Genomic DNA, 14,913 nt, shown 5'->3' with positions numbered 1-14,913 from the left:
CTCCCTTTCCTGAGCTGCAGCAATGGTAGCTTCACCCCGAGAGAGCCACCTGCTGGGAAACTGGGACCAGCCCAAGGGACAAATCCAATCTTGGAAAACGGCCAGCAGAACGGCATGCTGATCAGAGGGGTATTGCAGAGCTCTGCTAAGAGATCCCTCAGAGACTTGTAAAAGCATTTTAGCCCACCCTAAACCTCACAGGTTCTCTCTTGGAAAAGACAAAAATAAAGAGACTGGGACATGCCTTGAAAAGCATGGGCACCGGAGGAGCATTGCCATCTTCTGCAGCCCTGTCTGCTCTGCCCCTGTGTTGCTTACAAAAGGTTTATTATTGCTGTCGTACCTTTAGAAATATGGCACTGCAAATCTCTGAGGCTGGAAAAACTGTTTTGTGATGACATTTAAACATTTTAAATGTGGCATATATGTATCCAATTTCCCACGAGGTGTGGGCAATGTGTATGGGTGTGAAAGAGCCTTCTCAAGAGCAAGAGGTAGAGAAGTTGTTCCAGTGTTTCATGTGCCTTGGTCAATTTGTTTTTAATTAGAGATTCGGGGTTTTTTCAGTTTCCATCCTCCAGCTCAATTTATCAGTCTGTCAGTGGACACAGACACTGTACGTGCATGAAAGTGTTTGCACGTCAGTGAAGATTTCTGAAAGGGTACAAGCTACTGTGAGCCATCCTATTTTGCTGCTAAATTCCATGTCTCTGATGGATTTCCCCACACTGTTGCTAGGAGATGAAGGTACTGCCTAACAAAGGATATATTGACAAAAAATTTTCCAGAACAAATCTATCTTGTTATGGTAAATATAGCCTCACATAAAATGGATATTGCAGGATTTACTTCCCTTGTAGTGGCACTGGCAAAATTACACACATCAAGTTAAGGTGAAATTTCCCAATCATGAATATGTTTTTGGTTTTGTTTGTTGACATGAGGACTTTCCGTGTGTTTAATCTCAAAGCACTGTTGCCTTCCAGTGTGTTTTGTTGCTAGGCTAATAGGATGAACACATCTACGTTACTGTTTTTCCCTCTTCCTTTCTCTGCTGCTTCTCCCTTTCAGGAAGAAATGTGGCTTATTACAGTGGTTTCCTTTTTTTCGTGACTCTTCTGGGAAACATGGATTTCTTTGCTTATTTTAAAGCAGGGAACAAGTGTGCATGACTCTGGATATGTTGAGATTTGGCATAGAAACAGCCGAATGCAATGGAAAAGCAGATCAGCCTCTTGCTTTACAGCTCTAGGCACATTTTTAAAAGAAAAAAACAAAACACAAAGTTGAATGGAAATCTAATAAAGAGAGGAACTTCAGGAATTCTCATGGAAAGATTACGTTTCTAGAGGATGAGAAGTTTTCTCCCTTTCTTGTGGTGACGTAATGAACAAACAACAAACAGATCAGAACATCAAACGCCAACGTGGCTGAAGTCACACAAAATAAAACTCTTTCCTGGTGACTAAGTTTAGCTCTGGTGTGCCGATTAAATCTGCTCATCGACTGCAGTCCCAGCAGTTCCTATGCCACCATAATGGTCTCTGGCTCTAAACCCATGTAAGTAAACACTGTCCAGAAAGATGTGAAGGCTGAAAAAGAGATTGCCTCTTACTTTGCAGGGGAGGAAAGGAGCCAGCGAGAACCCAATCCCCTTCATTTTTCTACATGCATCATTGCACAGAGGGAACAGACAATCTGAACTTTTTTGTGTTAAAACTACCACATCCCTTCCTCCAGAGCTGTGCAAGTGTTGGTCTGGGTTTTTCACATCTCGCGTGTGAATCAGCTCAAGCAGGTGAGGCTGCCTGCGCAGACCAGTGGCAGACATGGTCCCCTCCTCCCCCATTCATGAACATGTGGTGTTGAAGGGAATTAAGGCAGAAATCATCACTTCCTATCATCTCACTCCTTGACCAGTCCTCTCCTGCGACACACCATTACCTTCTGCCTCACAGGGCACAATGAAGGTGAACCCACCAGCTGAGCAGAAAAATGCACATAGGGAAGGAGGTGACATGTCAAGCCTGGAGTCACTCAATTGCCATCCATCTTGGCCGCTCTTTCTTGCTTGGGGAGAGAGGGAAAAGCTGGTTTTGTGATGTTGATGCAAATGCCTTTGGGAAGCACTCTTTCCACCACAGTCCTGCACATCTGCATCAACTGCTGCAGCACTGGCAGTCACAAATAAAACTTGCCGGAAGTCAGAAATCTGCATTTAATTTGTCTATAAACTTGCACAGGATTTTAACTGGACACAAATGCATTCAGATGTTATCTCTACTTGTTTTGATGGGCATAGGAGAGGGGACAACTGAGAAGGGCCTTCCAGCTCTCAATGTTACTGCACAAACCCAGTTTTCTGCTGTAATATCCTGGGTTTAGATGCTTACGGTTTAGCCAAATGTTACCATCTAGGATGAGACTGACCATTCTGGGATGGCCCAGAGCAGCACCCGCGAAATATAAGTAAAAATAAAGTGATGTATTTTTTTCCAGAACAAAGCCAAGTGGGGGAAATATTCTGTTCTATATTAAAAGATCACTTCAGTCTCTTTGCTTTGAAATTTGGCATGGTGGTAGCAGTTAGGTCACAGTGCTGTTTGCTGAACATATGGCAAACCAAGCACATTTAGCCAAAATAAAAAATAGCAACAATAAGCCCTTACAGTACAAGCAAAGCACGCTTGTATTCAACAGAGACTTTGGATCACATGACTGCATTGCTTAAGGATTTGCTCCTACCATATACACCTGGAGGGTTTCCCTCCTCTTGCAGCTCTGCAGGGTGTGGATCCCCTCCTGATGGACCTGTTCACCAAGCCTTGAGCACCGTGTAGGAGGCACCTTATGCGCAGAGGTACAGCTAGGGGGTGGGTAATGGAGCAGAGCTGGGAGCTCAAACAAACTCCACCACAGCTAAAGTAAAACTCCAGTCTCTGCTAAGTAGCAATGTCCTCTCTGGGCTGGGGGCCACCTGCAATGGGATGACATAATGCAAACAAGCAACACAGCCAGTACATTACACCGGGCAACCTGGAGCGGAAGGTTTGGAAAACAATCTGTTTGATGGAAAAAGAAGGAGAGCCATGGAAGGAGAAAAGTTAGCCAAGATGACAAAGGAGATTTTGTGAGGAAGGGAAATTTACTGGTTAAAATCTGAATGTAGATTGGTAAAACCAGGAGCTCTGAGGAGGAATAACAATTTGCATATTAAAAAAGGACTGTGGCACAAGGAGCAGTGACTACCAGGAGACAATGAAGTAACAACCTCAAGAAATTAATAGAACAGGAAAGGAAAAACAGAAAAGAGAGAGGCTTTCCTTCTTTTACATTTATGCCAAGTGCTTTTTTTCTTTATGCAGCATGGTGCAGTTCGTATCCAAGGGTGACTCATGGCAGTGGTTAAAAATCAGTGTGAAGTCTTCTTCAGCTCTTTCCAGCTTTAGGCTGAGCACAAGAGTAACTCTCTTTGCCAGACTCACTGGCTTTTGCCATCTTTGTGGCACTGGTGACTTCTTTTTGGAAATGTTGATAGGGAGATGGTTGTGAAGCTCCCATTTTCTACTGCCTGTCATAGATCAGCAACTTGCAGCAGCTCCCAAAAGCCATACGTACACCATTGCTCAGCTTTAGAGAGTTCCCAGTGTTGTGGAGGGCAGCGCTCCATGCCCATGCCCTCCATGGCTTTTCAATGTCAGCAAAAGCTGAACAAGGACTTTCAAAGCACTCCAGTCTTTGATAGTTTAAATGGTGCAATGGCTACAAATTACTGTGGAAATCTTGGTGACTAGGGTGCATTCACAATGGAAAATTTATGCTTACCAAAGGGTTTCTCTGAAAGATGCTCACATGTAGGAGTGACTCAGCATCACTGCCATTTGTCAGATACTTACTGAACTTCAACAAATTGTCTTTGGCAGGCTTGAATCAGCATGCAATAAGTTGGTCAAATGTGGCTGAACTCTGTGGCCCCTTAACTGTGAGTTAAATATATGTTTTGTTCCACTGAGTGTTTTTGAACAAACGTATTTTATAGTGTGCTCCCTGCAGGGTGGGGACTGCCATTGCACACATATTTATTTAGCTCACACATTGGCAAGCTGAGGTGGAAAAAGATTTTTCACGGAAGCTGCATAGGAGAAAATCCTAGCTATATGCAAGATCCTATTTCTTCTGTGATCCTGCCCTTACAAGGAGTAACCATAATTCTTTTCCTATCCATACCAAATTAGATATTTTTTGGTACTTGAATATAGTATTTATCTGCCTTGTATGGCTCCTGACTTTGTGAAGAATGGATGGCCCACGATAGCAGTGGGCTGCTCCGCTGAGCATCTCAAAGCTTGCTGCAGTGGCTTTAGTCACTTTAGTTTCTCCTATGTTCCTAATGCTGCACTTCCAAAATCTTAGTTTATTCAGCGTGCCTGGGCTACAGTCTTGTCTCCTCCTTTTCTATTTCCTTCCCTCCTCAGTTGACCCATAAGTGTTATTAATTCAAATACGTTTCAGATACTTCTGTTCACTGTAACCAGTTTATAGTGCTCTTTACAGAAATGGTTGGAGCTGACTTCAGGTTTCCATTCTGTTCGCAAAGAATTGGTATTTAGAAGATTTCTGTGATCTGTTCAGGTATGTTGACACAAGTAAAAGATTCCTTAAATTGTAAATTGTCTAAGATGGGAAGACTCCAGAAACAGAAACTATAGTTTATAGTTATCTGTAAACTGTGGAATAACAGACCATTTCCTGACTGAAATATGAGGCCCTACACACTGTATGACACTCTTCATACAAATGATACTGAACTCTTAAAAAGCATTACAATGTCCTAAATAGATGTTTGTTGTTGTTTTTTGGTTGGTTTTTGGGTTTTTGTTTTTGGTGGTTTTTTTTAGGGGGGAATATCTCTCTTAAGGAAACTTTGTTTTCTCTAATCAGACAGTAAGAGTTAAATGCATTGAAATAAACATCTTTTCTAGGTTTTCTGCTTCAATATGATGTGGGTTTTTTCAAAGAAAGAGTTTATTTATGAGGAAGTAATTGGTCATTAATTCTTGATTGAAATTACCTCAGTCAGTCTATTAGCATGAACTTCAACATGTATGAAACCAGCCTGTTCTGTTTTTCAAAGCCACACTACAAAATTCTTAAAGCACATTAACAATCTTAAAGTTGTGTTCAGTCACTGAAAAAGTTTCTTGTTCCCTCTTCTGCATTCTGGATTACTTAGAAACCACAGTTGCACAAACTGTCTCTAATGTAAAAAGTAATTTCTAATAGCAGGACCATAATGAATATCTTCCAAGAGAACGATGCAAAATTAACCAGGTTCTTTCTAGCAACATTTATTCCAAGTAGATGGAATGGGATGTCAAATGTCGTTCCGCAATTTCTTTGAGAAGTAAGGAAAAATATTCAAAAGATCCTGTTACATACTTCCATGATCAAAAGATGACTTATCTGTGACCAACTAACCATATCAACAGGTATGAACTGAGAATTAGCTGGGGGCAAATATTCATTCTTTTTTAGCATTCATTTGGAGACATACTGGTTGTTACTAAAGCTAGCACTAGCATTATCAGCTGTGAGTGACTATACTTTTGTTGTGTTGCACTTCAAACACTTCCAGTATCTAAACGTGATTTCACTTGCTCTTCATCCAAGCAATCAAGCTGCAAATGGATTTTTCCCCTTTCAGTTATATACTAACAAACCTAATATACAGCATACGTCATTAAAAAACAGAGAAATTCCCGTGACTTCAGGTATTAACGCCCGTGACATACTTTGCCTTTGGAAGCAAATCTTTGTTTTAAGGAGGACCAAACATATTACTGAGCTATATACCTCTCTTCTGTAAGGAGTATCTCTTTAGCTACCATTTAACTTGTTTCAAACAAGTGACATATGAGTAGGACTAGGGACATTTTACCGGTTCTGCAGAAGTTACCTTAGTGTTTTCTGGGGTTTGGTTTTTTTTTGCTTTTCCTGGAACCAAAAATATTCCCAACAATATTTTGTTCTGAAATGTTATATTTAAATCACTTGCTTGGTCCTCTCCGGTTGCATGCTTATACCTGACAATTCATTACCTTAAGCAATGGAGACATTTCTGCACTGACTACAGTAAATCTTTGGCAGTTGTTCCTGTTCTGACTGGTTCTGTGCAAAATCACCTCTTACTCCTTTCAGAAAAGACAAAATGTGGTTTTCCTTAGCAGAGTGTCTTGAATTCTTAATGGGACATGACTGTGATAGCATTGCTGTGGTCTCAGTTCAAAAGGGACATTACAGTTGATTACAAATTCACAAAGGCTGTAATATTCATTATTATTAGATCGTATTTCTCCTTGATTATTATCAGATCATGATTTTTCTTTCTGCCTTGCATTTGTCTCCTGATGACATGGTTATCCTCCCATACAACCGCTGTTTAACTTATAAAAATATACAGGATAAAATTATATTTGGGTACAAGTGTGGCATGCAGAGCAATCTAGCTGCAGTGCTTTTAATTAGTCTACAGCTATTTTGCATATCAAATATATCTGTTTGAATTTCGGCAGGAGGTGATGTAATTTAGATACAAAGGCTGTAAAGACATGTGGAGCCCTTTGTGTTTAAAGATACTGCTTAAATGTAAACCACTGCTCTTTGATATACACAAGGTTCAATCAACAAAGTGGCTTGGAGAACATCAGCAGCTTTCAGCCGAGATGAAGCCAGTTGGGTCCTCACTGAGGAAGAACATCTCCTCTCCTGTCCTCCCCAGATTCTTGCTCAGGACCCCCAGTTCAGGTTCCTCAGCTCCAGGAGCAGCCTAGCAGAAGGATCTAGGGGAGGATCAAGTAATTTTTTTAAATTAATTTTCTACCTTTGTTCCTCTCTTCACTTCACACACAGCCTTTGCTGTAATACAAAGAAAACTGGCTTTCTAGCATGCTTCCAAACCCAGCGCTGGACATAGCGCTTACTGAACCCTTGCACAAAAGCCATGCTGCTGCAGCTGTGTGGCAATCACTTGCTGTTTACATAAACATTAATGATGAGAAGTTTTTCTTTCTCTTCCTTGACAGGTTTGCAACTACAAAGAAAAAAGATCTGGGGAAATACTGTGTTTAAACTGGCAAAAGCTCCAAAGAAGAAGACACATCTATGATTTCAGGTGTGCACTTCAGTACAGCAGCATAAAGGGAGAATTTTTCTCTTTCTCACTTGTTTTCAATTTCTTTAATTTTTCTAAATAGTTTAATTAGTTCAGGTGATTTAAGTAATAATTACACTGCTTGGCTTTGCTCTGAAAAGATCTGAGTGAATCAAGTTTTCCCCTTCCTTTTGCAGCAAATTAATAATGTCAGGACCACTTGTTAAGCACGAGGGAGCTAATCAATCTAAGCAATAGATTAAGAGAAAATGAAGCCTAACCCCAGAGTCTGGTAGCCACAGCTAGCTGCTGGTGTTTTGGTTCCCTGCATGTTGCAAGGGAGAAGGCAGCATGTAGCATAAAAACCAGAGGTTTTTCCAAGTATGGACAAGGAACGTACTTTGTGGTTGTTGTTGTTTTTTAACGATACCTTCACTTCGGCACAAAAAGCCTCACCTTTCAGGTTAGCGGCCAGCACCTCCTGCCCACCACAAGCAGAGAAAGCATGGCTGTAATCTTAACTAAATGTTGGTGCCATCTGGTGTGGGCTGGGGAAGTAGCAGGGATCTTCCTCTGGCAGCACTGTTGTGCTAACAAGCTGCTGTGAAGAACCAGCTGGGTTTGTTTGGATTTTGTGTTTTTTTTCTTGAGAAGGAACACCCTACAGTTTGATAGCCATGGTGTTTTATCCCCCGAGGGAGGAAGTGCCAGGGTCGTTCCTCCTGCTGCCTTCCCCAGGGCTGTGAGGAGCAGGGCCCAGCCAGGCCTGGCCTGGGGCAGCACTGGGCCCACGGGGCGGCCAGGCAGCAAGGCCCGGGCACGCCTGGTCCTTCACAGCTTCCACTGCTGTTAAGGTATGCTTCAACGCGGTTAGTATTTATTAACAGAGACATATTCAATAACATAGTTATTTCATGGCTTTGTTTTGCCATGAGAGGCTGGAAGCACTGGCTGGCTGAACGCCAGCTCAGGCAGGGCCTGTCAGTGCACAGCACTCCCTACGGGGGCTGTGAAACCCTTAGCTCCCCTCAGGAGAGCAGCCCTGCACAGCCCTGCCTCATGCTCCTCTCCTGTCCCCTTTCACCCTGCAGCGCCTGGGCTCGTAGAGTAACTTTACCCACACTGTCAGCAAGACCAAAGGCTTCAAAGACACGAGGCCCTGAAGAAGGGTGTGAAAACTAGTGTCTGGAGAGAGGATGGAGAGCCCCCAAGCTGTGTCCTTCATAAGGGAAATCGGCACTGCTGACCCCTCACTTTGCCTTCTGCATTGCCCAGCCAGCATGTGTGTTCTGGAGCCGGGCCGGGGAGAGGTGCCCAGGCAGAAGGTACGGCTGGTAAGAGGGGTCAGGCATGGTCAAGGCGTGGGGGGAGGGATTGGAGTAGGGAAATGAAAGCATTACAAGGGTGGGGGAAGAGCATGGGAGGTGGAAATGGAGAGAGGGGAGCTACCTGGATAAGACGAGGCTTTGCTAACACATCTGCTCGCAGTGTGGCATGTTGGATCCTCAGAGCGACATCACCCTCCCCACTTGCTTTCTTAGACAGAGCATGGCTAAAGTCCTGTGGCTACAAAGATATGGTTGTTACTGAAGCTCCTTTTCCTGCTGACCTTGATTTCTCTCCTGTCTGAAAGTTTACTGGCATATCCACATATTACAGATTTTGGGGGGGGTTGTTCGTAGGAGTTATTTTTACCATCTAGACAATTTGTGATGTACCAGGAAGGCAGGCAGCGGCATTGCTTTTATTTTGCCGACAGTTGTCATGATGGGTGGTGACAGTAGAGTTTCCATCCACTGTGTAGATGTTAGTTATTTGAGTGTGACATGACCTTCAGATTAGATAATCATGGGCTGTTGTTTTTATCAGATCTGCCAAGAAAAAAGATTACTTCCTTCAAAACCAAATTAGAATTCATTATTTTTCCCAAGGAAACTGCATACTTTTCGGGTAAAATAAGGAGATGTTTTTGTGACTGAAATCTTTCTTCTCTTATATATATGAAAGGGGTAGAGCAAAATATGGCCTTGACATTTCTTAATGATACTGTGCAAGTGTGGTGCTGTACAAGACCATAGTTCCTGGGATCCTGGAGCTTAGATAATATAGGCACAGGCTCGTATGTAATTTGCTTTTTAATCCACTATACAATTAAAATATTTATTTCGCAAAGTAGCCAAGAGCTTGCCTTCAATCAGGGATTACTGCAATTTGTTTGTATGTGAAGAAAATATTCCAACAGTTGCTGTCAGTGTTTGTGGAACAACAGCCCACAGTCTGCTTGGGTTGTGTGCCTAAGCCGTCTTTCTTTTGTGTTGCACATTTTGGTGTAAGATTTGTAGAAAAAGTAAAAGCTTAGCCAGTGTGTCTGAATATCGTAGACCCTTGCACACTGTGTTCCAATTGTGCCATGGTTTTCTTCAGGGAGTATGTGTTAACTGCCAAATATTATATTGACATCAGGAAGTGAGCTTTCTGCTACTGGAAGTACGTGCCAAGTATAGCATTCCTAAGTAAATATGGAAGCAGAGATCATTGTTTATGGTCCACCTATTCACCCATCCAAACCTCTGTACCCTGATATCCGAAAGCAAAAGGGAATTTCAAAAGTATACGAGACCACTTTTCACATTTGACTTTGGGCCTGATCAGGGTCCTCTTGAAATCAGTGGGCAGAAAAACTCTTACCCCTTTGTAGCAGCAGCCCCTTCCAGAGACTTAATTCCTCGTTTGGAAGCCTGAATAAAATTTGGCAGCCATCTCAGGTGAACTGAATGAGAAAAAATTTTCAGCATTATCTTAACTCTGATTCCACCAATTTGAGGCAAGTCAGACCTGACCACCTGAAAATACTCACTGTCATTATTTTTTTTTTTGTGATAAGTCATCTGAAGTTTCATGAAAGACACTGATATCGTAGAAACAAGCACCAATGCTGCAGCCCTTACATTGTTCTACACAGTAATAATGGCTGTCTTCCTGGGTTTTGACCTGAGAAACTGATGAAATCGCTTGCAATTTTTACATACATATGTGTGTACATACATGCAGTGCGGTACATTAGTAATATAAAATTAATATACATTTGATATAACATACCTGTTAAAATGAACAATACCTGAAGCAAAGAAATGTTTAACCTAACACTCAGCTCAGTTCTTGCCCCAGGAGAAGCTCCCCTGAGCTTTGCCTGAGTAAAGAATGAGAAAGAGAAAAAAAAAAAAAGTTGTGGAAAGTAATACACCTCTGTAGTTATACAAATAACAGTTTTGTTGGGCATATATGTAAACTGTGACCATGTATTCGAGGTTTATTTGAGCTTATTTGGTCCACCTGCCTCAATTGCCATAAACATTTCCATTTAAATATGGTAGGCAGTTAGTATAGAGAAACATACTGATTATTTGTAGACTAACGATTACACCCACATGGATGCTGCGGGATGCATTCGGTTCATTAGTTCAAATGGACCCAATCCTGGCTGTAACAGCCAAGGAGTCCTGTGTTATCATCTGGTGAAAAGAAAGAGGCTTTCTTATATCCAGATGGCTTCTTGCTACCATTCTGGCCTGGGAGGGCAGCGGACATTCAGCACAGGGCAGAGTAATGTCAGAACACTCCAGCTTTTACCACCCAGCTCTCAGAGAAGAAAACTGGGTTAGTGCCAGATTTGCTTGCTTTTCCTACTGTGATACACAGCCAGCACAGCTCAACCGATCTAAAAGATCTGGGGCATTATTTAAGTTTCTATCAGTCTCTTACAACAGTTAACTAACGTCATTTGTTTATTTGGGGAGCTAGAGAGTTTCTTTGTGGCTGCTGTGTTGTTTATATCCTATTTGGAGATGTTGCAGGATGTTCTTTAAACAAAAAGCTTTGACCTTTTATTTTTTAAAGCCTGTGCAAAATAATCTGCTGTACATGTGTACCTTGTGCTCACCTGCGTTGCTTTTGCTTTCACATACTCATTTATGTTTCTGTAAAAAGAGGTTTTCATCCTGTGCTTATTTAACACATGTATATAGCAATGTTTCTATTATATATTTAATGCATTTATACACTTATATACCTAAATACATAAAGCTATTAAATCCCTTCTCCTCTGGGGGCTGTTACAGCCTGCATTTCAATAGACATTTAATACATTTTAAAGGTCCAATTAACGAGCTTTAAAAGTCCTGGAACTCCACAACTCAGTTATGCCACACTATCTATACAAAGATTTGTGAGGGTAGCTATTACTGCATTGTATGACTTGTTAAGTGTAGCTGAGTGCAGTGGGAGCCAGGGAGGCTGTGTTTTGATCATTACATTTTCATAGCGTCTGCTTTTTTTTTTTCACATGGAACTCACATATATGTGGTCCCTTCTATTATACATCATGTACTACTGTAGTCTGAGCTTTGGCTTACATGTTTAAATGTCCAATCTGTTCTTAATGGCAGGATGAAGAATGATGTTTTCTGTCTGTCCTAGGAAGAAAGCATATCAAAGGTATTAGTTTTGATGGCAGCATGCTCTACTACAGACACTTACTATCATAGAAATTACTTAAGAAAATTCTTAACTATGATTTATACTTGTATGACTGGAAAGAAAGAAAATCAATTAGTGCTGTCTATTACATAGCCCTGAGCTAGTAATATATAGGCAACAGATCCTATCAGTTCTTCTGGGATTGCCAATTATCCAGCTTGGATGGTACTAATACTATTAGTATTTGGGACACAATTCTGCTAGGAAAATTCCTTCAGGACAAAGCTTGGCATCTCTGATTTCAGAATGGAAGAGTTGCAATGGGAAAAGAAAAAGGAAAGAATGAAGCTTAACCACCATTTTAACTAAAAAATTGCCTTTGAAACTGAAAAATGATGGTATTTTGTACTGAAACATTAGTTTACTTAAAAAGATACTAAAAACACATTAACACAATAATGATGCACATCCTCTTTATGTGTGATATCACATCCTGAGCAATTTGCAGTGAGAGAATTCAGTGGGATAAATGAGTGAGAACTGAAGTGTGACTCAGGACTTTCACCTGTAGCGACAGACAGTGTTGCTACCGGTACCTTAAACAAGCTTTTAGGAGGGCAATACCAGGCAGCCAACTTAAATAAGTGAGGAGTTCCTCGCTTTGTTTAGAAGACAAGTAGCCAATTTTCTCCTCTCTACACAATATCAAAGTGATGAAATTGGAGCAGGCAGAAATTTTACTAAGTAATTTGATTCAAGTTGTGTCAGTCTGAAATAAGAATAGAGCAAGGCATTTCTTCCCAGGAACAAAGATGTGCAAAATACAAAGACACGTATGGGTCACAGAGTGAAGTTGGGAGTTGGGTCTGTATTTCCCCTTCAACAGCTCCAATGGTATTGTCTTAATCCCTGCTGCTGTTGCTCTGCTGGACCTATGATGGACAAGAAATCAGTTGTGAATCTTAGCAGTGGCTTCAATGTCCTGTGACAGTTGTGTAAAATGCATGATGTATATGATTCTTCCTTGTGTCCTGCCCTCCTGTTCAGGCCAGGACTATAGCTACCCTTCACTTTCACAATCATAAAAAAATAAACTTGTGCATAGTTAATTCCAGTATCTCAGCTAGTGATTTGGAAATAATGCTTGACGATTAGGTGTGATTTGTAATCCAGAGAATTACAGGGGACCAGAGGCACCACTCACCTATCCTGTCTTAGAAATTCCTGTCTTGTTCACATCAGTCCTGAGACCTCTGTTTACAGAACATTATGCTGAATTTGTTTTCATTCACTATTTAGTTGCTTTGACTGAAGAACCTTGACAAGCTGAAGAGAGAAAAATAATTTTATCAGTTTTGTTTTGAAAGCTTTGGAAGAAAAAGCAAAGAGAATTCCTGAGAGGCTACAGGAATTCAAAACTAAAGAGCAGAAGACCATGGAGGAAGGCTCACAGTTATGTATCTGTGTCTGATTCACATTGCTGGGATCTTAGTAAAAGTGGTTTTACTGATTTTGCTGAGAGCTAGGCCATGTCCTTTTACTAGACAGGGTGACATTATGCATCTGCTAACGGGGCAATAAGACTCTGAAAGTTAAAATAGGGATCTTTGGATACAGGGACTGGACAAGCACAGGTGATTGGATCCTGTTCAAGAGAGGGAAAACAAACAGGACAGTTGGATATTCTTGCAATGTAAATAAAGGATGTAGGAACCCAAGGGCAGCTCTAGCTTCCATTAAATTCAGTAGCTGTTTTGCCACGGCTCTTAACAGGCCAAGTGTTACAGCCATTAGAAGCCAGCTTTTGCCCCTTTCCACATTACTGAGAAAACTCCAATTGACTTTAGAGAGTGAGGAATTATGCCACTCATGTTATAATACAGAAATAATGTTTAGCCTGTTTGTTTTGTGTAAAAACTGATACAAGAGAAGAGCCCAGATATAAAAGGAACTAGTTGAAAAAGCAATTCAATGAAACTGTGGAGCTGCTTTTAGTATTTATATGTTAAAAGTATCTTTTGGAATAATCTCACTGAACATACATGAGTTGTTTGAAGATAAAAAGAAGTCAAGGGTGGGATTTTCAGCCTGGATTTATCCCTGTTCCTTCTCAAGTCAATTGGATTTCCACACTGGCAGGTCAGGGAAGTGCTGTATAAAGAGAGCATAATCTAAATCAAAGCTCTCTTACAACCCCCAGTCCAGTGGGAGTCCTTCCCCAATGCCAGTTGCTTCAGACAACTGTTTTAAGTGTCATAATTTCTATAATTTTTCTATGGCTGACTGCAGTGATATGTCTAATTATTGATATTATTCTGACCACTAATGAAAACACATAGGTAGGTAGAGCTTATTGTGCAAGAAACTTGAAAAAGTTATTCCAGCCACCTTGAATGGTTCTTGATCTTGTCTATTAAAATTATCCCATAAATAATCAAGGGCTTCCAAAGAGACAGGTCAAAACACAGTTAAATTCCAGGCACACAGTTGGACTATCAGGCAACCCTCCAGCTGGGACATGAGGATCCTGGTGTGTTTCATGATCTGAAGTACGTTGTGAACATAACATTGCCTGATTTTTTTTGAAGCAGTACAGTTGGAGAAATCATCTTACTGCAGGATATTTCCAGGACGGTTTGGAATGCTGCTTCATTTATACCCTTGCAGACATCACAAGCTCATTTAAGATACATACACATTTGAGTTCCACTACACTGATTTGTTTAAATAATATTTTTTTAAAAAAGGAAAAATCATGACTCAAGAGGTGCTTGGAAGATGAACTTTTACATAGGAACACCCTAACAGGTATCTCTGATCTTACTGGAACAGGGGAAACGTCTTCGGAAGCTAGGGCTCATTGGAGAGTTTTACGGAGTGAGTTTGAGCTAGTGCAGCTAAGAGACACCTTGGAGAAATCACGTATGACAGGTCAGAGAAGAGAACACCTTCAGACGTATTTAAAACTTAAATTTTCTTATTTTACAGCTTGCTTTTGTAATAAAAGTAATCTGAGCTGGTAATCCGTCACCTTGTTTCTCAGGCACACAGAATAAAGTGGTCTGTCAGGCCATGAAAGCAAGACAAGGCTGGTAACCACACGGCTGTGGCCTGCTTGTCTGCTGCAGAGTTCATTGGAGAGTATCACTAAAGATGACAGGTATTCCTCAGAGAGCCCTGTGGTCTGTCAGGAGGCACTGAAGGTGTTTGTGGAGGACAGTGCTCATGTTGCCGTGGCTTTCCCATGGCTGGTGAGTCTATCTTACACGGGCATTACTTGACTGCAG

At 41.2% G+C, this 14,913-nt stretch overlaps 1 long non-coding RNA gene across 1 annotated transcript; it reads left to right on the top strand.

The window, feature by feature from the left end:
- The first annotated feature begins 6,423 nt into the window (after nucleotides 1-6,423).
- On the top strand, nucleotides 6,424-11,843 carry LOC130147045 (uncharacterized). Its single transcript, XR_008821081.1, has 4 exons — nucleotides 6,424-6,854; nucleotides 7,083-7,171; nucleotides 8,242-8,475; nucleotides 11,596-11,843. It is a non-coding gene; the product is annotated as an uncharacterized LOC130147045 (long non-coding RNA).
- Nucleotides 11,844-14,913: the final 3,070 nt, after the last annotated feature.

Source organism: Falco biarmicus, chromosome 1, assembly GCF_023638135.1.
Source record: "Falco biarmicus isolate bFalBia1 chromosome 1, bFalBia1.pri, whole genome shotgun sequence".
NCBI classification, from domain to species: domain Eukaryota; kingdom Metazoa; phylum Chordata; class Aves; order Falconiformes; family Falconidae; genus Falco; species Falco biarmicus.
The sequence above is the reverse complement of the archived record's forward strand: the minus strand, read 5'-3'. Positions and strand labels throughout refer to the sequence as shown.